Source organism: Pseudophryne corroboree, chromosome 7 (assembly GCF_028390025.1).
Source record: "Pseudophryne corroboree isolate aPseCor3 chromosome 7, aPseCor3.hap2, whole genome shotgun sequence".
In the NCBI taxonomy this organism is placed as follows: domain Eukaryota; kingdom Metazoa; phylum Chordata; class Amphibia; order Anura; family Myobatrachidae; genus Pseudophryne; species Pseudophryne corroboree.
In genome coordinates, this window is record NC_086450.1 from 421662843 (window position 1) to 421685519 (window position 22677).

Sequence of the window (22677 nt, forward strand, 5' to 3'; positions counted from 1 at the left end):
CAAATAGCGCTGCTGCGGCTCCCTGCTCCCCCTCCCTCCTCCTCCTTGAACCCGGCGCTGGTCTCTTCTCCCTCCAGCCGCGCACGGCGCACACAGAGGCGGCATGTAATGAGTCAATTTGACTCATTACATGCCGCTGGCCGTTGCGCCCTCAGGGCAACTGCGCTGTGTGCCAAGCCCACTTGGCGCACACGTAGTTACGGCCCTGCCAGGGTGTTATAGAAAGGGAGGGGGGGAAGTGTTATTAACTGTTTAATCTATTAAGGTTACTCAGTCAGCGCCAGGCATTTATCATAATAACTGCCTACTGGGGTGCTGTGTGTGCTGGCTCCTTATACTCTGTGTCTCTCTGAAGGTACTGTGTCAGACATTTTCCTGTGTGTGTATGTGTATATATCTCACATTACAACGTCTAGGGACTCTGTATCTTGTGCTGCAGAGTGTGTGTCTTCTTCAGAGGAGTCTATTCCATGTACTCAGGAATGCAATATACTGTCATTAGGGACATTTTATATATTTCTGAGAAGGTACCTGAGCAGGTGGAGGAGGCTTACTTTACTGACAGTAAGAAGTCTTCCCAAACCCTCTCCGCGTCTAAGGATCTAAACGCATTGTTTGAAAAATCCTGGGAAAACCCAGAGAAAAAGTTCCAGATCCCTAAAAGGGTTCTCATTGCTTTTCCTTTCCCTGAGGATAGGAAAAAGTGGGAAAACCCGCCGGTGGTAGACGCTTCTGTATCTAGGTTGTCTAAAAAAGTGATTTTACTTGTGCCTGGGTCCACCGCTTTAAAAGAGCCGGCCGACCGCAAGATTGAGACGACACTCAAATCATTATACACAGCAAATGGTGTAGCTTTAAGACCCACTATTGCTTGTGCATGGATTTCTAAAGCCATAGTAAAGTGGTCAGGCACTTTACTAGAGGAGTTAGATTCAATGGATAGAAGTGACATTGAATTGTTTTTACGTCACATACAGGATTCTGCAGGTTTCATGGTGGAAGCCATGTAGGACCTTGGACATCTGAATGCGAGGGCTTCTTCCATGGCTGTCCCGGCACGCAGAGGGCTCTGGCTGCGCCAATGGTCTGCGGATGCGGAATCCAAGAAGAGTGTGGAGAACCTACCCTTCACAGGTCAGGCTCTGTTTGGGGAAGCATTAGATGCGTGGATCTTCACGGCAACTGCGGGTTAGTCAACTTTTCTTCCCTCTGCTACACAACCGACTAGGAAATCATATCCTACCTCTGCAATGCAGTCGTTTCGGACTGCTAAAGTTAAAAAGTCCAAATCCCCCTCCACTTTCTTTAGAGGTGGTCGGGGAAAATCCTGAAAACCTGCACCCACAAGTTCCCAGGAACAGAAACCTGGTTCTGCCTCCTCAAAATCCTCGGCATGACTGTGGACCTCCCAGCCTTGAAATCGGGCAGGTGGGAGCAAGACTAAGAAATACAGTATCAGTCAAGTCTGGGCATCCTCATGCCTGGATCCCTGGGTTCAAGATATCGTTACCCAGGGGTACAGACTGGAGTTTCAAGAACTCCCACCTCACAGAATCTTCAAATCAGGCTTGCCAGTTTCGCTGACAGAAAGTGCTATCCTACAGGAAGCTATTCAAAAATTGCTAAGGTCAAATGTTATTGTTCCAGTTCCACCTCACCTACAACACAAGGGTTATTACTCAAACCTGTTTGTGGTACCGAAACCGGACGGTTCGGTAAGGCCGATATTAAACCTAAAATCATTGAACCCCTACTTGAGGGAGTTCAACTTCAAGATGGAGTCTCTGAGAGCGGTGATCTCAGGTCTGGAGGAGGGGGAATTCCTGGTATCCCTGGATATCAAGGATGCGTACCTTCACATCCGGATCTGGCCGCCTCACCAGGCTTATCTCAGATTTGCGCTGTTGGACTCTCACTGTCACTGCCATTTGGCCTCTCCACGACACCAAGAGTGTTCACCAAGCTCATGGCAGAAATGATGCTACTCCTCTGAAAGCAGGGTGTGAACGTAATTCCTTATCTGGATGATCTGCTAATAACAGCATCTTCCAGGGAAAAGCTGTTACAGCGTATTACTCTCTCAACTCAACTGCTCCAGGATCATGGATGGATCCTGAACCTTCCAGAGTCGCATTTGGAGTCGACAAGGAGGCTGTCCTTCCTGGGGATGATCCTCGACACGGAAGTTCAGAGGGTGTTTCTGCCAGAAGAGAAGGCGTTGGTGATACAAGCAATGGTCCGGGATGTCTTGAAGCCAACCCGGTGGCTGGTTCATTAGTGCATTTGCTTTCTGGGGAAGATGGTTGACTCCTATGAGGCTCTACAGTACAGAAGATTTCATGCACCGTCTTTTCAACTGGATCACCTGGACAAATGGTCGGGATCTCATCTTCACATGCACCACAGTATATGTCTGTCACCGAAAGCCAGAATCTCGCTCCTCTGGTGGCTACAAACCTCTCACCTACTAGAGGCCGCAGGTTCGGAATTCAGAATTGGACCCTCCTAACCACGGATGCAAGTCTCAGAGGTTGGGGAGCAGTCACCCAAGGGGAAAACTTCCAAGGAAGGTGGTCAAGTCTGGAATCCATCCTTCCAATTTATATTCGGAAACTAAGGGCCATGTACAACGGTCTTCTACAAGCAGCACATCTTCTGAAAGATCAGGCCATTCAGGCTCAGTCGGACAATGTAACGACAGTGGCCTACATAACCCGACAGGGCGGAGCGAAGAGCAGAGCTGCAATGTCAGAGGTAACAGGAATCATCCTCTGGGCGGAAAAGCACGCGGTGGCGCTTTCAGCAATCTTCATTCCGGGAGTGGACAACTGGGAAGCGGACTTCCTCAGCAGACACAATATCCATCCGGGGGAGAGTGGGGTCTCCACCCAGAGGTGTTCGCAGAGGTGACAAGTCTTTGGGGTGTACCTCATATAGGGCCTAATTCTGAGTTGATCGCAGCAGCAAATTTGTTAGCAGTTGGGCAAAACCATGTGCACTGCAGGGGGGACAGATATAACATGTGCAGAGAGAGTTAGATTTGGGTGGGGTGTATTCAAACTGAAATCTAAATTGCAGTGTAAAATTAAAGCAGCCAGTATTTACCCTGCACAGAAACGAAATAACCCACCCAAATCTAACTCTCTCTGCAAATGTTATATCTGCCCCCCCCCCCCTGCAGTGCACATGGTTTTGCCCAATTTCTAACAAACTTGCTGCTGCGATCAACTCAGAATTACCCCCATAGACATGATGGCCTCACGCCTCAACAAGAAGCTTCGGAGGTACTGTTCCAGATCGAGGGATCCACAGGCAGTGGAGGTGGACGCCCTGGTAACTCCGTGGGTGTTCAAGTCAGTGTATTTGTTCCCTTCACTTCCACTCACCCCAAGGATTCTCAAACTAATAAAAAGAACAAGAGTTCAGGTGATCCTCATTGCTCCGGACTGGCCAAGAAGGGCTTGGTTTCTGCTGGAAGATCCAAGGCCTCTTCCTCTTCGAGAGGACCTTCTGCAACAGGGGCCGTCGCTTATCACGACTTACCATGGCTACGTTTGATGGCATGGAGGTTGAACGCCAGATATTAGCCCGGTAGGGCATTCCGAACAAATTTATTCCTACCCTAATACAGGCTAGGAAAGGAGTAACGTCAAAACATTACCATCGGATTTGGAAAAAGTACGTGGGGTTTATTTACTAATATTCGTGTTTGAGTCGGTTTGGGTAGAGTCTAAAGTCATTTTTTATCGGGTGCATTTTCATGCAACTTTTTGAATCTATCTACGGTAATTTACTAAGATGCAGAGTTTTCTACTTTCGTATTTTCCGATGTCGATGTGATTCGTATTGTGGGGCAGTGTTTTACGGGAGTGATTAGTAAAACACTGTCGGACATAACACATTGAATCCCGGCCAGATCTGTGAGATCCGTGCAGGGCTTCATTGTGTGCATTATGACAAGTGATGAAAGGGTTAAAAGAAAATTAAAAAATTGCGTGAAGTCCCCCCTCCTATGCGTAACCAGCCTCGGGCTCTTTGAGCCAGTCCTGGTTGTAAAAATACAGGGAAAAAATGCATAGGGGGACAAAAGACGTGGGGGTCCCCCGTATTTTTAACACCAGCACCGGGCTCCACTAGTCAGAGAGATAATGCCACAGCCGGGGGACACTTTTATATTGGTCCCTGCGACCCTGGCATTACATCCCCAACTAGTCACCCCTGGCCAGGGTACCTTGGAGGAGTGGGGACCTCCCCCCCCTCCAGCCACCCAAGGACCAAGGGTGAAGCCCGATGCTTGAATATTGTTTTTTGTAGCAGAACTACAAGTCCCAGCAAGCCTCCCCCGCAAGCTGGTACTTGGAGAACCACAAGTACCAGCATGCGGGGGGAAATGGGTCCGCTGGTACCTGTAGTTCTACTACCAAAAAACACAAAAAAACACTACACAGACACCGTGAAAGTGCAACTTTAATGTACATACATGCACACTTACATACATACATACTTACCTATGTTTACACGGAGCCCCTCGGGCCTCTTCTTCAGCAGAATCCATGGGGTACCTGTAAATAATATATATACTTACAAACAATCCTGTGTAGATTGGTCCTCTTCTTTCTCCTTGTAATCCACGTACTTGTTAAAATAATAAAACGAAATATCCGAACCACGAACTGAAAGGGGTCCCATGTTTACACATGGAACCCCTTTCCCTGACTGGCGGGACCCCCCGTGACTCCTGTCAAAGAGGGTCCTGCCAGCAAATCAGGGAGCGCCACACCATGGCACTCTCCTGATTGGCTGTGCGCTCCTGCCCTGTCAATCAGGAGGAGTGCACTGGTTACAATGTAGCATAGCGGCGCTCCATTATAACCAATGATGGGAACTTTGCGGTCTGCGGTTAACCGCGAGTTAATTGGGATCACTCTCGTGGGTAAACCATTACGAATAGCCCCAACACTGCCGAGATTTGTGCTTAGTAAATTCCCGTGTTGCCACTTAGAAAAAAAAAAACTAAATCGGACAAAATCGGTACTTTAGTAAATAAACCCCCATGTCTTGGTGTGAATCCAAGAAGTTTCCGATTGGTGGAGTTTAAACTAGTACGATTTCTCCTCTTTCTGCAAGCAGGTGTGGATGTGGGCCAGCATTTGGGCTCCATAAAAGTCCAGATTTCGGCCTTGTCCATTTTCTTCCAGAAACAACTGGCTGCCCTCCCTGAGTTTCAGACTTTCTTGAAAGGGGTTTTGCACATCCAACCTCCCTTTGTGCCTCCTATGGCACCTTGGGATCTTAATGTGGTGCTGCAGTTTCTGCAGTCGGATTGGTTTGAGCCTTTACAGGAGGTTGATGTCAAGTTTTTTACTTGGAAGGCGGTCACAGTGTTGGCATTAGCATGTGCTAGACGTGTGTCAGAATTGAGGGCTTTGTCCTGCAAGAGCCCATACTTGATTTTCCATGAAGATAGAGCTGAGCTCAGGACGCGTCAGTAATTTCTTCCGAAGGTTCTGTCCGCTTTTCATATCAACCAACCTATTGTGGTGCCAGTGGCTACTGACTCCTCATTTACCTCAAAGTCCTTGGATGTTGTGAGGGCTTTGAAGATTTATGTGAAGAGAACTTGTCGTCACAGAAAGTCGGATGCTCTGTTTGTCCTTTATTATCCCCACAAAGTTGGGTGGCCTGCTTCTAAGCAGACAATTTCTCGCTGGGTCAGGTGTACTATCCAGCATGCTTAGTCTATGGCAGGCTTGCCGTGTCCAAATTCTGTTAAGGCCCACTCTACTCGTAAAGTGGGTTCTTCCTGGGCAGCTGCCCGGGGTGTTTCGGCTTTACAACATTGCCGAGCAGCAACTTGGTCACGGTTGAACACGTTTGCTAAGTTCTACAAGTTCGATACTTTGGCCTCTGAGGACCTAAAGTTTGGTCAATCAGTTCTGCAGGAGCCTCCGCGCTCTCCCTCCCGTTCTGGGAGCTTTGGTACATCCCCATTGTACTAATGTGGACCCCAGCATCCTCTAGGACGTAAGAGAAAATAGGATTTTAATTACCTACCGGTAAATCCTTTTCTCGTAGTCCGTAGAGGGTGCTGGTCGCCCGCCCAGCGTTTTGTTTTCCTGCAGTTGTTACTTGGTTCAGTACTGCGGTGTTACTTGGTTGAGTAATGCATTGTTACTTGGTTAAGTACTGTTGTTCAGCCGTTGTTGACTTGTTTCAAGCTGGTTTGCTTGGTTTTCTGTTGTTATGTGTGAGCTGGTGTGAATCTCACCACTATCTGTGTATTTCCTTCTCTCGAAGTATGTCCGTCTCCACAGTTTCTAGACTGAGTCTGGTAGGAGGGGCATTGAGGGAGGAGCCAGCCCACACTATTAAATTCTTAAAGTGCCCATGGCTACAAAGGGACCTGTCTATACCCCATGGTACTAATGTGGACCCCAGCATCCTCTACGGACTACGAGAAAAGGATTTACCGGTAGGTAATTAAAAGCCTATTTTTTCACTGCTACCTCCCTCCTCTGGCAACGAGTCTGGAAAGGCTGGGGGGGAGGCCATACATGGGAAACATCATAATATTTAAATATCGGCCACTGGAGGATTGTGTATAGCGGTGGCCGCGAGCTAGTAAACTGATCCAGCGGGAAAGTGAGGCTGTCAGGCCACTGCAGGACAAGCCAGTACATGTGCTAAAACCCCCCACACACACAAACACACACCAATAGAGCACCCTGCGAGCAGCGTTGGGGTGACACAGGTACCTGAGGGGGTCTATGAGGTACGGGAGCCAGCTACTTCACAATGATCACCCGGGGCTCTGATGAGGAGGCGGGCCCTCACCCAGGTAGCCGGAACATGCCACCAGAAAAGTCCACCCATCATTGAAGCTGCCGGCTTTGTGAAGCTGAGGCTCGACCGGGATATGGAAGCAGCAGGAAATGTATGCAGCCCGGAGGTGTGCTGAGAGAGACCATGGGTCGCCAGTGGGGTCACGAACTGCAGCCTCTGGACCAAGTGAGGAGGTAGGCCAAATGCAGCAAACGACAGGGCAGGGCCTCCCAGTGAGCAATCAGTCCCTTGGGGTGTAGGCACAGGAATAGGCAGAGGAGCCCACAGAGGTGAGTAGGAATAAGCCACAAAAAACAGCCACAAATCTGGTGCCAAGGAGACTTGCTGCTGCCCAGTATGGCAGCCAACCCACGTTCCCATAATTATTATTTGTTTATTTATTTTTACTGTAAAACATAGTCTCTCAGCTTTTATACCTTTTTATATTGAAATAAAAAATTTTATGAAGAATTAACTTATTTAAATGTTCTTTTTTATGTTATTTATACTGGGGACTAAAGATGAGCGGTTTACGGTTTTGATTCTACTTCCCGGTCGTAATGCCTGTGAACCAAACAAAGCCGAACTGCTTCACTGTACTAGGGACTCCACTGTGCCTTGTGCACATTACAGCAGCACAGGCTGACACATCTTTACACCAAAACCAATAAAGGTACTGGACCAATACTGTATATTGGGCTGAAACAGAAAAAAGTCAGCAGGAAAGGGACATAGTGGTCGTGGTGGTGGTGAGGCGAAAGATAGACGAGACATGAGGGAGAAAGATAGATGGGGGACACAAGTAAAGAGAGGGATTCGGAAAGGGGAGAATGAGGAGAGCCAGGTAAGGCATAGGAAAGGAGGAGAGAGACTAAGTGACAAGGGGGAAAAAGGTGCTGTCAGTGAGGCAGGGATATGCTGCGTAAGCAATGCACTGCTGTCACTGAGGCGGGGATGTGCTGCGTAAGCAATGCACTGCTGTCACTGAGGCGGGGATGTGCTGCGTAAGCAATGCACTGCTGTCACTGAGGCGGGGATGTTCTGCTGTCAGGGAGGCAGGGATGCGCTGCACTGCTGTCAGGGAGGCAGGGATGTGCTGCTGTCAGGGAGGCGGGGATGCGCTGCGCTGCTGTCAGGGAGGCGGGGATGCGCTGCTGTCAGTGAGGCGGAGATGCACAGCTGTCAGGAAGGCAGGGATGTGCTGATGTCAGGAAGGTGAGGATGCACTGCTCTCAGGGAGGTGGGGATATGCTGTGATACCCCTTTCACATCGCACAAATAACCCGGTATCGACCCGGCAAATTGCCGGGTCAACACGGATCAGTGTGCTTTGTGAAAGGGTCATGTCCAAATTCCCGGGTCGCCTGACATGGTAATTTAACGCGGGTAATAAGAAGGGTTATTCCCGGGTTGAATACTGGGTCAGTGGCAGTGTGAATGGGTTGCCGGGTTGAGGCGACCCGATACCCATTCACAGCATAGGGAGAGGCGGCGCGGAGATGAGCTCATCTCAAAGCGTCGCCTCCACCCCTGCCCCCGCTGCTATGGCAACCGACCCGGCAACTTGCCAGGTCGGACAGCCAACAATAGACTCCAATGCCGGATCCCACCTGGGAAGGACCCGTTTCCAATTCCCAGGTGGGATCCGGCACTGGAGATGTGAAAGCGGTATGAGTAGTATCTCTGTGGGTGTGATGGACTAAAAGGAAAATGCGTCAAAAAATCTGAAAACAGCTATGTTTGGAATTTGGCTGCATTTCCCATATGTACCTAGTGTCAAAGTCGAAAAATATCATGATGCATGCCCCTTGTACTAACCCCTCATGCACATGCACGCTGCTCGTGCACTTGTTCCCCCGTGCGTGCACATACCCGCAAGTTGCGTAAGGATCGCTCCGGCGATCGTGCGCAGGAGATGTGTATTTACGGCGGAGTCTGTGAGCATGTAGCGTGCGACTCGATCGTAGCATATTTAACCCAAATAGTGCATTTTGTAGTTAATATTCCCCTAGACCATGTCAGCGAGTATGATTAGTTTAAACTGTTCCTGGACAGAGAGATTCCTCTTTGCATGATAGGAAGGGTCAGATAAAGGTTGAAAGGTGGTGTCTAGTATCCAGCTGTAGGGTATTTTAAGAGTAACATTCCGGTGTTAGTTATGAAAGGATCGATCGCTCCTGCGTATAGTTATGTACAGAAGTAGATTATGAACAGTAACTGTATTTGCTGTAAATTACACATGCGGCGGGAATCCTGAGGATACCTCCCACCAGAGCAGTTGGGGAAAGACACAGCCCACCTGTTCAAATCCACCTATGACCTTTGCTGTAATGTAGAGACACATCCCTGTGTCCAATGAACAATGAGATACAGGTACCATTGTATTGTGAATGTATGTTGTGTATATAAAGACCACTGTTGCCTGGCCAGCCTCATGTCTCTGAAGGCTTTCTACCTGATAGCTGAGGACTGGATTCCAGGTCGCGCATGCAAAAGATTCCCCACGTATGGATATTCTCTGTAGCCATTGTTCGCCATTGTTAGTTTTATTCTCTGTTATTCTGTTAGATTTCTGTGTTAGCTTGTAGTGTATAACTTGTATTGTTTTCCCCTTTTTCTCTGAATAATCCACGGCAGTGTTAGAGCTGCTGTGGTTTTAACCAAACCCGGTGTTGTGTTTTCACTTTCCTGCAAAGGGCTCTCTTAGCGTCTCAATCGCTCAAACAGCATACACATTGTTAAGGTTTTTAAGCGTTACATCATTACAGTATTTGACTACAAAGGTTTAGAGTATAAGTATATTCTTACTGTGTTTTATTAACAAGGTTTAAAGGTTATCTACTGTGTGTGCGCCCGCTGTGTGTATTCCGTACACCCAGCGCAGCGTGTGTACGCCAAGTGCGTACCACGTGCGGGACTCTGTACGCAAATAGCGTACAAAGTGCGTAGCACGTGCACGTGGTCTAGCGGCCATAGCGGCTCCACGGTAATAATGTATAGCTTTATGTTTAAAGATAATAATTGACATTATCACTAGTTTGCCATGAGTTTTGGACCCGGAGTGTAATGCCAGTATTTACCCTACCTATGTGGCAGGATGTATCGGTGCAGGTGCACGGTTATGCTAGGAATTGTGCGGTTGCTGGGAAATAATGCTGGCCAAACCATGCTGTCCAAACCCTCTGCGTCAGCACACAATAGACCCTTCATAAATTTCAGCTCCAGGCCCATGTGGACCTTAATCTGGCATTGTGTAAGGGGCATTACTGTGTGGAGTATAATATGGTGTAAGGGGCATTACTGTGTGGGGCATAATATGGTGCAAAGGGAATAATGTGGTGTAAGGGGCACTACTGCGTGGCATAATTTAGTGTAAGGGGCACCAATATGATCCATATTTGGCAATATTACAAAAAATACTATGACAAAGATGCTGTTATAGTTGCAGAGCATCACAGGAGAATAGATGGCCTATTTCCCTTTCCTGTGAGCTCTTTGGAAGGCCAGCCCATTATGTAAATTGCAGGAATATTTGGCACACTTCATGACGACGATCTGCCAGTGTGTACAGAGGAAAGATTAGTTGGTCAATGTCTTCAACAACAGATATATCAGCAGATGGCAGTGGCGGTTGGTCAGAGTGTACCATCTGCAGATACATCTGCAAATCGATTGGTCTGCAGATATACTGTATCTTTAGGTGTGTACCCACCTTACACCTTATGCCTAAAATAATCTGTTAACATTGCATGGATTATATTTCCATTTTTTTTTATAATTGAGAGATAAATTACCCTGAGGTAACCCAATCGAGTCTAAAAAATGGCTCTTTGAAGACCAGCCCTCCCTGTCAGCCCCTGATGTCACACGTGCCTCTCAGACAATAATGCACAAAATGGAAGTTGTTTAAGAAGATTATAAGTGACAGCAGGTATTAGAAAAGCAGGGGTTATCTAGAAATTCCACCAGGCATACTGTAGCACTTGAAGTATCAGGAGTCATTCCAGTTAGCTCTAGTACACAGTATAATGATTTTAAAAAGTAAATTGTCAGAGGAGTTAACATTTATTAAGTGTCCCAAACCACTTCCCCATTATTGATGATACTTTGGGTCTTGCTTTCCCATCCAAACAACCTCTGTCTTTAAAGGATCAGTCACATCACTATAATATCCCTTTTCCTATAGCTTAAAAAACCTGTGTTTTTGCATGGGGATGCGCATCGATGCAGGTTTTTTTTTCTGTTAGTGGAAACAGCTCCCTCAAAAAATACCCAAGTCGAGTGATCCGGGAATCCTACCCAGGTAGCTACCAGGGTCGTACCCGGGAATGATTTGGGTAAGGGTGCAGTGTAAACGGATTACCCGGGTTATCCTACTCAGAACACGTTTACAGCATGCTTAGAGCCCATACCTCCCTGACCGCAGTGTCCCACAGGAGGTTGGGAGCATGGGACAAGCTGTTAGCACTATTGTCTGTCTTGCTTTGCAGACAGCAGAGGTAACATGGAAAGGTGAGTTACGGAGGCTGAAGGCAGCCTAGCAGCTTCCAGAGTGCTGGGCTTGCCCCCAGCATGATGGTGGGCAGCTTCAAATTGAGGGCATGGCCTAACGGGACCTAGGTCACATTCGGAGGGTCCTGCTCTGCCGGATGTTCCAGCGCTTGGAGATGACATCATCTCCAAGCTCCAGCCAGAAGACACTGCACCCAGGTGCAGTGTAAACAGCGCCGTAGTAGAAAAGGGGTCATATCTGGGGTCTGACACAGCTTGGAACTGTGTTCCAAATTTTGAGTCAGACCTGTGACTTAGTGGAAAAGGAGTATTAATAACAGCTTTATTTAAATAGAAGTACTGCCACTGTAAAACTTATTCAAACCTGCTGATGTTACTCTGAATAAATCCCTTTTTTTTTCAGCCCTTGTCTGACATCACACAGCCTGTTGTCCTGTTTCCTTGAATCACACAGCCCACTTCCTGTTGTCTTTATTTACACAGCCTATTTCCGGCAGCTGTGAATTGCACACCTACTTCCTTTTTGCATTGAACCACACAGTCTGTTTCCTGCAACCTTGCATTGCACAGGCTACTTCCTGTTGACTTGGAAGTCATCTTCCCCTAGACCAACCTTATACATGAATGGTTTCCACAGGAATACAAAAACATGGCTCTTGGTCTTTTATCCTTCCTGCTTTTTTAACATGCAAATGTGAATGTCAGACTCATAATACTTGAAAATGTGGCCCCTGGAGGATGTACAGTCGCTGTGGCTGAAGCCACCGTCATGTCCCAAGCATCCACAAAGCCAACATTGATCCCCTGGAAAACTTCCCTCAGCACCAGATACTGAGTGTAACCATAGAAGTCTCCTTGCCTTTCCACTGGGGCATATATGTCCCTGGTGTTTTCTGACTTGATGATGACTTCGTGTCGGGGCTCCTGAGGAACAGTTGTTCTATAGCTCTACGGATGTTGATAGCACGTTTGATGAAAAGTTTAAGGGGGAACTGCCTGAAATGCTGACCCATTGTAATAGCAATAATAGTGTCCTTTCCCCCAGTGAGCTGGTCAATCTGACGACTGGTATACATGTCCTCCTTGAAGTAATAGTAGGTGCTATGTTCCAGTGGGAACCCATGTCTCTTATAGGATACATAAATGTATTTCTCCATATTCACAGCTTGCAGTGTCTTATCCCAAAGTGACCATCCCTTCTGGTGGTAGAGGAAATATTTCACAACTGTTGGAAATGAACACATCTGTTAGCAGTATACAAGTTAAGATTGCGGCAATACATTGGTCTTATCACCAAGAACGCCTATTTTAGACTCCATAGCTTCAGATATGACTTATATGTCATGATGGTTCTTCCAAACATTCTAAACTATACTTAATTATTCTTGTATATTTCTATCTGTCTGCTCCATTTCATTTGCTGTCATTCACTCTCTAATAACAGGGGAAAGAGTTTAAAATAGCCCAGATCTCCTCACTTGCATCTCAAACTGTCCTTGTGCCATTTCATCCTGGATGTCCGAGCTCTTCCTAAAACTAAATATGGCCAAGAATTAACTCATTGGTGAAAATTTACTAAGGCCCCGATTCCAATCGAGTTTGCTTTTTTTTTCTAAGTGTGATCTCGGGAATTTACTAAACACAAATCTTGGCAGTGTTGGGGCTATTCGTATTGAGATACACTGCTGTCCACAAAAATATGAATCAGACCATCGGTAAATACGGCTGTTATTTTATACAACACAGTAATTTACTAAGAATTTGTACTCTCAATCACTGCCGTCAATAGCCAAATACTGCCGGGAAAGCATAGAATTCATACAAAATTGGAGCTTTCAAATAGACCAGCTTGTGGCTGCCGTGTTTAGATCATCAGTGAGATCCGTGCATGCTTCTCTGTGCAAAAGTGTGTAAAAGTGTTAAAAAAAATGTAAAAAAATTGCATGGAGTACCCCCCTCCTAACCATAACCAGCCTAAGGCTCTATGAGCCAGGACCGGGTTGTTAAAATAATGGGGGAAAAAGAGTGACCTCACTTAACCTTACGATTAGCCGCAGACTGCAATTTTCCCATCATTGACTATAATGGAGTACCGCGATCCTCCATTATAGTCAATGCGCTCCGCCTGATTGACAGGCCAGGAGCTCACAGCCAATCAGGAGAGCGCTATGATGTGACACTCCCTGATTGGATGCCGGGTACTCTAGTGACAGGAGTCACGAGGGGTCCCGGCATTTGGGGAAAGGGGTTCTATGTGTAAACATGGAACCCCTTTAGTTCGTTGGACCGGGTTTTTATTTTTTTTATTTTTTTAACCCCTGGGATGCTACATGGATTGTTTGTAAGTATATATATATATATTTTTTTTACAGGTACACAATTGGATTCTACTGGAGAAGGGGACGTGATGCTGAGGTCAATGTATGGGTCTCGCATAACACTGCAGCCGCTGCTTATGTGAATACTATCCTGTGTACAGAGGCGTAACTAGGGTTTTCAGAGCCCAGGGCGATGGAAAATGGCGCCCCCCCCAAAAAAAAAAAACACCAAAAGAAGCATGTGCGCGCGCCGAGGGCACGCACGGCGAAAAAATGGGTGTGGCCACACTCCAGAAGGGGTGTGGCCATGTACCAGAAGGGGTGTGGCCACTGAAAATGGCCCACAGTGCCAGTTACATTGCCCCACAGTGCCAGATACAATGCCCCACAGTGCCAAATACATGCCCCACAGTGCCAGATACATGCCCCACAGTGCCAGTTACATTGCCCCACAGTGCCAGATACATTGCCCCACAGTGCCAGATACATGCCCCACAGTGCAACTTATAATGCCCCACAGTGCTGGATACATGCCCCACAGTGCCGGATACATGCCCCACTGTGCCAGATACATGCCCCACTGTCCAAGTTACATGCCCCACTGTGCCAGATACGTGCTCCACTGTGCCAGTTACATGCCCCACTGTGCCAGATACATGCCCCACTGTGCCAGTTACATGCCCCACTGTGCTCCCCCCCTGGTCACTCACCGCTTGTGGCTCCGGCTCGCCTCTGATATGTGAGGGGAGGAGAGCGCAGCGCCTCTCCTTCCCCTCACTGCTCCAGGTCTCCGGCGGCTGTGTGGCGCCGGTTCGCTAGCCAATCAGAGCTAACGGACCGGCAGCCAATCAGGAGCCGGTCCGCAAGCTCTGATAGGCAAACGCCGCCGGAGACCGGACACAGCAGCGCTGCTGGCAGTGGCGGTGAGGGGAGGGAGAGACGCTGCGCTCTCCTCCCCTCACATTTTGGCGTGACGGGGGCGAGTGGGGCATGATGCCCTGGCCGGCACCCCCCTCTCCTGGGCCTGCCAAGGCGCCCAGGGCACGTGCCCACTCGCCCTACCCTAGTTACGCCTCTGCCTGTGTATTACAACACAGACTGGCTATCAGATTACTGGCACCTGAGTCTCCACTACCAGCAATTGGGAGCTGCCTGCTATTGTTGCACATTATAGGGCAGCTGTACTAAGAGTCTATTTGTTAACATTATTTTTACTAAAATAATGTGAAAAAGGGTGTTTTCACTAGAGACGTGCGGCTGGCACTTTTTGTGTTTTGTGTTTTGGTTCTAATTAGTGATGAGCGGGTTCGAACCCGCCCGAACTTCACCTTTTTTAGCACGGGTCCGAGCAAATCGGATCCTCCCGCCTTGCTCGGTTAACCCGAGCGCGCCCGAACGTCATCATCCCGCAGTCGGACTCTCGCGAGATTCGTATTCTATATAAGGAGCCGTGCGTCGCCGCCATTTTTCACTCGTGCATTGGAGATGATCGTGAGAGGACGTGGCTGGCGTCCTCTCAGTTTCTATGTTCAGTGGGCTGCAAATATCTGTGCTCAGTGTGCTGCAAATATCTGTGCTCAGTGTGCTGCAAATATCTGTGCTCGGTGTGCTACAAGTGCAAATATCTACGTTCTCTGCCTGAAAAACGCTCCATATCTGTGCTCAGTGTGCTGCAAATATCTGTGCTCAGTGTGCTAATTGCTTTATAGTGGGGACTGGGGACCAGCAGTATTATATAGACAGTGCAGAGTTTTGCTGACCAGTGACCACCAGTATTATACGTTCTCTGCCTGAAAACCGCTCCATATCTATGCTGCATTGTAGTATATAGTAGGAGGACAGTGCAGAATTTTGCTGACCACCAGTATAACTATATATATAGCAGTACGGTACAGTAGTCCACTGCTCTACCAACCTCTGTGTCGTCAAGTATACTATCCATCCATACCTGTGGTGCATTTCAGTTTTGCACAGTTTGCTGACCACCAGTATATAATATATAGCAGTACGGCACAGTAGGCCACTGCTCTACCTACCTCTGTGCCATCAAGTATACTATCCATCCATACCTGTGGTGCATTTCAGTTTTGCACAGTTTGCTGACCACCAGTATATAATATATAGCAGTACGGTACAGTAGTCCACTTCTCTACCTACCTCTGTGTCGTCAAGTATACTATCCATCCATACCTGTGGTGCATTTCAGTTTTGCACAGTTTGCTGACCACCAGTATATAATATATAGCAGTACGGTACAGTAGGCCACTGCTCTACCTACCTCTGTGTCGTCAAGTATACTATCCATCCATACCTGTGGTGCATTTCAGTTTTGCACAGTTTGCTGACCACCAGTATATAATATATAGCCGTACGGTACAGAAGGTCACTGCTCTACCTACCTCTGTGTCGTCAGGTATACTATCCATCTATACCTGTGGTGTATTTCAGTTTTGCACAGTTTGCTGACCACCAGTATATAATATATAGCAGTTTGGTGCAGTAGGCCACTGCTCTACCTACCTCTGTGTCGTCAAGTATACTATCCATCCATACCTGTGGTGCATTTCAGTTTTGCACAGTTTGCTGACCACCAGTATATAATATATAGCAGTACGGTACAGAAGGCCACTGCTCTACCTACCTCTGTGTCGTCAAGTATATTATCCAGAAAACGTGGAGAAGATGATGTTCATCAAAATGAATTATAATCAATTCCTCCATGGAGACATTCACCAGCAATTGCCTCCTGAAAGTACACAGGGACCTGAGATGGTGGATTCCAGTGGGGACGAATTAATAATCTGTGAGGAGGGGGATGTACACAGTGAAAGGGGTGAGGAATCGGAGGAGGTGGACATCTTGCCTCTGTAGAGCCAGTTTGTGCAAGGAGAGATTGATTGCTTCTTTTTTTGGTGGGGGCCCAAACCAACCTGTCATTTCTGTCACAGTCGTGTGGCAGACTCTGTCGCTGAAATGATGGGTTTGTTAAAGTGTGCATGTCCTGTTTATACAACCTAAGGGTGGGTGGGAGGGCCCAAGGACAATTCCATCTTGCACCTCTTTTTTCTTTCATTTTTCTTTGCATCATGTGCTGTTTGTGGACTATTTTTTGAAGTGCCATCCTGTCTGACACTGCAGTGCCACTCCTAGATGGGCCAGGTGTTTGTGTCGGCCACTTGGGTCGCTTAGCTTAGTCACACAGCTACCTCATTGCGCCTCTTTTTTTCTTTGCATCATGTGCTGTTTGGGGACTATTTTTTTGAAGTGCCATCATGTCTGACACTGCAGTGCCACTCCTAGATGGGCCAGGTGTTTGTGTCGGCCACTTGTGTCGCTTAGCTTAGTCACACAGCTACCTCATTGCGCCTCTTTTTTTCTTTGCATCATGTGCTGTTTGGGGACTATTTTTTAAATCTGCCATCCTGTCTGACACTGCAGTGCCACTCCTAGATGGGCCAGGTGTTTGTGTCGGCCACTTGGGTCACTTAGCTTAGTCATCCAGCGACCTCGGTGCAAATTTTAGGACTAAAAATAATATTGTGAGGTGTGAGGTGTTCAGAATAGACTGAAAATTAGTTGAAATTATGGTTATTGAGGTTAATAATACTATGGGATCAAAATGACCCCCAAATTCTATGATTTAAGCTGTTTTTGAGGGTTTTTTGTAAAAAAACACCCGAATCCAAAACACACCCGAATCTGACAAAAAAATTTCAAGGAGGTTTTGCCAAAACGCGTCCGAATCCAAAACACGGCCGCGGAACCGAATCCAAAACCAAAACACGAAACCCGAAAAATTTCCGCTGCACATCACTAGTTCTAATTCCACTTTCATGTTTTGGTTTTGGATCTCGATGATTTTTGGAAAAAAACATAAAAACAGCTAAAATCACAGCATTTGGGGGTAATTTTGCTCCTACGGTATTATTAACCTTAATAACATTCATTTCCACTCATTTCCAGTCTATTCTGAACACCTCACACCTCAAAATATTGTTTTTAGGCCTGAAAGTTGCACCGAGGTGGCTGTATGACCAAGCTAAGCGACACAAGTGTGCGGCACAAACACCTGGCCCATCTAGGAGTGGCACTGCAGTTGCAGACAAGCTGGCACTATTCAAAAACTAGTCCCCAAACAGCACATGATGCAAAGAAGAAAAAGAGGTGCACCGAGGCTGCTGTATGACTAAGCCAAGCGACACAAGTGTGCGGCACAAACACCTGGCCCATCTAGGAGTGGTACTGCAGTGTCAGACAGGATGGCACTTTTAAAAAACTAGGCCCCAAACAGCCCCTCATGCAAAGATGTAGAAGAGGTGCAATGAGGTAGCTGTATGACTTAGCCAAGCGACACAAACAATTCCCACTGGAATTATACATCCAAATCACTGGAATTATACGTCCAAATCACTGAAATTAAATGGCAAAATCACTGGAATTAAATGGCAAAATCACTGGAATTATACTGCAAAATCACTGGAATTATACGTCCAAATCACTGGAATTATACGTCCAAATCACTGGAATTATACGTCCAAATCACTGGAATTATACTGCAAAATCACTGGAATTATACATCCAAATCACTGGAATTAAATGGTAGTACCACTGGACATATACGGAAGTGTCAGACAGGATGGCACTTTAAAAAAATAGTCCCCAAACAGCACATCATGGCAAGAAGTAAAAGAGGGCAATGAGGTAGCTGTATGACTAAGCTAAGCGACACTGTACCACTGTAATTATACGGCAGGATCACTGGACTTATACGACAGGATCACTGGATTTATATGGCAGGATCACTGTAATTATACGCCAGTACCATTGTAATTATACGGCAGGATCATTGGAATTAAATGGCAAAATCACTGGAATTATACGTCCAAATCACTGGAATTAAATGTCAAAATCACTGGAATTATACGTCAAAATCACTGGAATTATATAGCCAAATCACTGGAATTATACAGCCAAAATTACTGGAATTAAATGGCAAAATCACTGTAATAATACTGCAAAATCACTGGAATTAAATGGCAAAATCACTGGAATTATACATCCATATCACTGGAATTAAATGGCAAAATCACTGTAATAATACTGCAAAATCACTGTAATAATACTGCAAAATAACTGGAATTATACGTTTAAATCACTGGAATTATACGTCCAAATCACTGGAATTAAATGGCAGTACCACTGGACATATACGGAAGTGTCAGACAGGATGGCACTTTAAAAAAATAGCCCCCAAACAGCACATGATGCAAAGAAGAAAAAAAGGTGCACCGAGGTTGCCCATCTAGTAGTCATGCAGTGGCTGAATGTCGAGAATGGGACGTAATTGTTTGTTCCACTGACAGCATCTCCAGCACGCCCCTGTCATTTGTAAAAAATTCTGCAGTTGGTGGATTTATACGGCAGTACCCCAGACTAATACAGCAGTACCCCTGGACTCATACGGCAGAGTCAGACAGGATGGCACTTAAAAGAAGAAAAAGAGGCGCACTGAGGCTGCTGTATGACTAAGCCAAGCGACACAAGTGTAAGGCACAAACACCTGGCCCATCTAGGAGTGGCACTACAGTGTCAGACAGTATGGCACTTTTCAAAAACTAGGCCCCAAACAACACCTCATGCAAAGATGTCGAAGAGGTGCAATGAGGTAGCTGTATGACTAAGCCAAGCGACACACACAATTATCACTGGAATTATATGTCCAAATCACTGGAATTATACATTCAAATCACTGGAATTAAATGGCCAAATCACTTGAATTAAATGGCAAAATCACTGGAATTAAATGGCAAAATCACTGGAATTATACTTCCAAATCACTGGAATTAAATGGCAAAATCTCGGTATCGCCTGCCTAGTGAAATGGAATCTAGATGGGATTTGGTACCGGGGACACGATACCTCCATCAATTGTCTAAATCCTACTGCACTAAGGGTGGACACCAGACGCACGTCTAACACCAACATAAGTGTCAAGGCCTCAGTTAGGAGGGCTTCCATCGTCATGTGAAGCTGAACCACTAGTCATGAACTTTGACCGTTTATTGCCACTCCGTGTCATAAATGGCATATTGGCAAGTTTACGTTTCTCCTCAGACCATTTAAATTTGACTGCCTGGTCACTGGAATGACTGATGGCCACGACAATACCACTGGTTTGATGCAGCACAACACAGCAACACTGTAAGGGACTTGTTGTTGTTGTTGTTGTTGTTATTATTATACGGCAGCAGTGGACATATAGCAGCAGAGTATACCACTGTGACTGCCTGGTCACTGGAATGACTGATGGCCACGACACTACCACTGGTCTGATGCAGCACAACACAGCAACACTGTAAGGGACTTATTATACAGCAGCACTGGACATATGTCAGCAGAGGATACCACCACTGTGACTGATGCAGCACAACACACCACCACTGAACTGATGCAGCACAACACAGCACCACTGGACAGCACTGGACATATGGCAGCAGAGGACACAAGCACTGTTACTGGAAAGATGCAGCACAAGACACGAACACTGAGGACACTGAGAGAACGGAGACACGTCCTCTCTCTACACTCTCCAATGCCGGAGTGAAAATGGCGGGGATGCGTGGCTCCTTATATGGAATCCAAACCCCGCGAGAATCCGACAGTGAGATGATAACATTTTGCCTCGTTCTGGTTTCTGAGTCAGGTGGGAAAACCTGAGCCTGGCTCAGAACCGGACTCGAATGGTGAAGTTCGGTACGGTTTGGTTCTCTGAGAACCGAATCCGCTCATCCCTACTTATTATAAAGTAGTGATGTGCACCGGAAATTTTTTGGGTTTTGTGTTTTGGTTTTGGATTCGGTTCTGCGGCCGTGTTTTGGATTTGGACGCATTTTGGCAAAACCTCCCTGAAAATTTTTTGTCGGATTCGGGTGTGTTTTGGATTCGGGTGTTTTTTTACAAAAACCACACCTCACAATATTATTTTTAGTCCTAAAATTTGCACCGAGGTCGCTGGATGACTAAGCTAAGCGACACAAGTGGCCGACACAAACACCTGGCCCATCTAGGAGTGGCACTGCAGTGTCAGACAGGATGGCACTTCAAAAAAATAGTCCCCAAACAGCACTTGATGCAAAGAAAAAAAGAGGTGCACCAAGGTCGCTGGATGGCTAAACTAAGCGACACAAGTGGCCGAAACAAACACCTGGCCCATCTAGCAGTGGCACTGCAGTGTCAGGCAGGATGGCACTTCAAAAAAATAGTCCTCAAACAGCACATGATGCAAAGAAAAATGAAAGAAAAAAGAGGTGCAAGATGGAATTGTCCTTGGGCCCTCCCACCCACCCTTATGTTGTATAAACAGGACATGCACACTTTAACAAACCCATCATTTCAGCGACAGAGTCTGCCACACGACTGTGACTGAAATGACTGGTTGGTTTGGGCCCCCACCAAAAAAGAAGCAATCAATCTCTCCTTGCACAAACTGGCTCTACAAAGGCAAGATGTCCACCTCCTCCTCATCGTCCGATTCCTCACCCCTTTCACTGTGTACATCCCCCTCCTCACAGATTATTAAGTCGTCCCCACTGGAATCCACCATCTCTGGTCCCTGTGTACTTTCAGGAGGCAATTGCTGGTGAATGTCTCCACGGAGGAATTGATTATAATTCATTTTGATGAACATCATCTTCTCTACATTTTCTGGAAGTAACCTCGTACGCCGATTGCTGACAAGGTGAGCGGCTGCACTAAACACTCTTTCGGAGTACACACTGGAGGGGGGGCAACTTAGGTAAAATAAAGCCAGTTTCTGCAAGGGCCTCCAAATTGCCTCTTTTTCCTGACAGGATACATACGGACTGTCTGACGTGCCTACTTGGATGCGGTCACTCATGTAATCCTCCACCATTCTTTCAATGGTGAGAGAATCATATGCAGTGACAGTAGACGACATGTCGGTGGCTGAATGCCGAAAGTGGCCCGCAATTCTTCGGGCCACCGACAGCATCTCTTGCATGCCCCTGTCGTTTTTTTAAATAATTCTGCACCACCAAATTCAATGTATGTGCAAAACATGGGACGTGCTGGAATTTGCCCAGATGTAATGCACGCACAATATTGCTGGCGTTGTCCGATGTCACAAATCCCCAGGAGAGTCCATTTGGGGTAAGCCATTCTGCGATGATGTTCTTCAGTTTCCGTAAGAGGTTGTCAGCTGTGTGCCTCTTCTGGAAAGCGGTGATACAAAGCATAGCCTGCCTAGGAACGAGTTGGCGTTTGCAAGATGCTGCTACTGGTGCCGCCGCTGCTGTTCTTGCTGTGGGAGGCAATACATCTACCCAGTGGGCTGTCACAGTCATATAGTCCTGAGTCTGCCCTGCTCCACTTGTCCACATGTCCGTGGTTAAGTGGACATTGGGTACAACTGCATTTTTTAGGACACTGGTGACTCTTTTTCTGAGGTCTGTGTACATTTTCTGTATCGCCTGCCTAGAGAAATGGAACCTAGATGCTATTTGGTACCAGGGACACAGTATCTCAATCAAGTCTGTAGTTGCCTGTGAATTAACGGTGGATAACGGAAACATGTTTCTCACCGCCCAGGCTGCCAAGGCCTGAGTTATCCGCTTTGCAGCAGGATGACTGCTGTGATATTTCATCTTCCTCGCAAAGGACTGTTGAACAGTCAATTGCTTACTGGAAGTAGTACAAGTGGTCTTCCGACTTCCCCTCTGGGATGACGATCGACTCCCAGCAGCAACAACAGCAGCGCCAGCAGCAGTAGGCGTTACACTCAAGGATGCATCGGAGGAATCCCAGGTAGGAGAGGACTCGTCAGACTTGACAGTGACATGGACTGCAGGACTATTGGCTTTCCTGTGTAAGGAGGAAATTGACACTGAGGGAGTTGGTGGTGTGGTTTGCAGGAGCTTGGACACAAGAGGAAGGGATTTAGTGGTCAGTGGACTGCTTCCGCTGTCATCCAAAGTTTTTGAACTTGTCACTGACTTACGATGAATGC

General features: G+C 46.9%; 1 pseudogene; it reads right to left on the reverse strand.

The window, feature by feature from the left end:
- Positions 1–10868: 10868 nt before the first annotated feature.
- LOC134943813 (NXPE family member 2-like) overlaps positions 10869–22677 on the reverse strand; it is a 58578-nt pseudogene continuing 46769 nt past the window's right edge.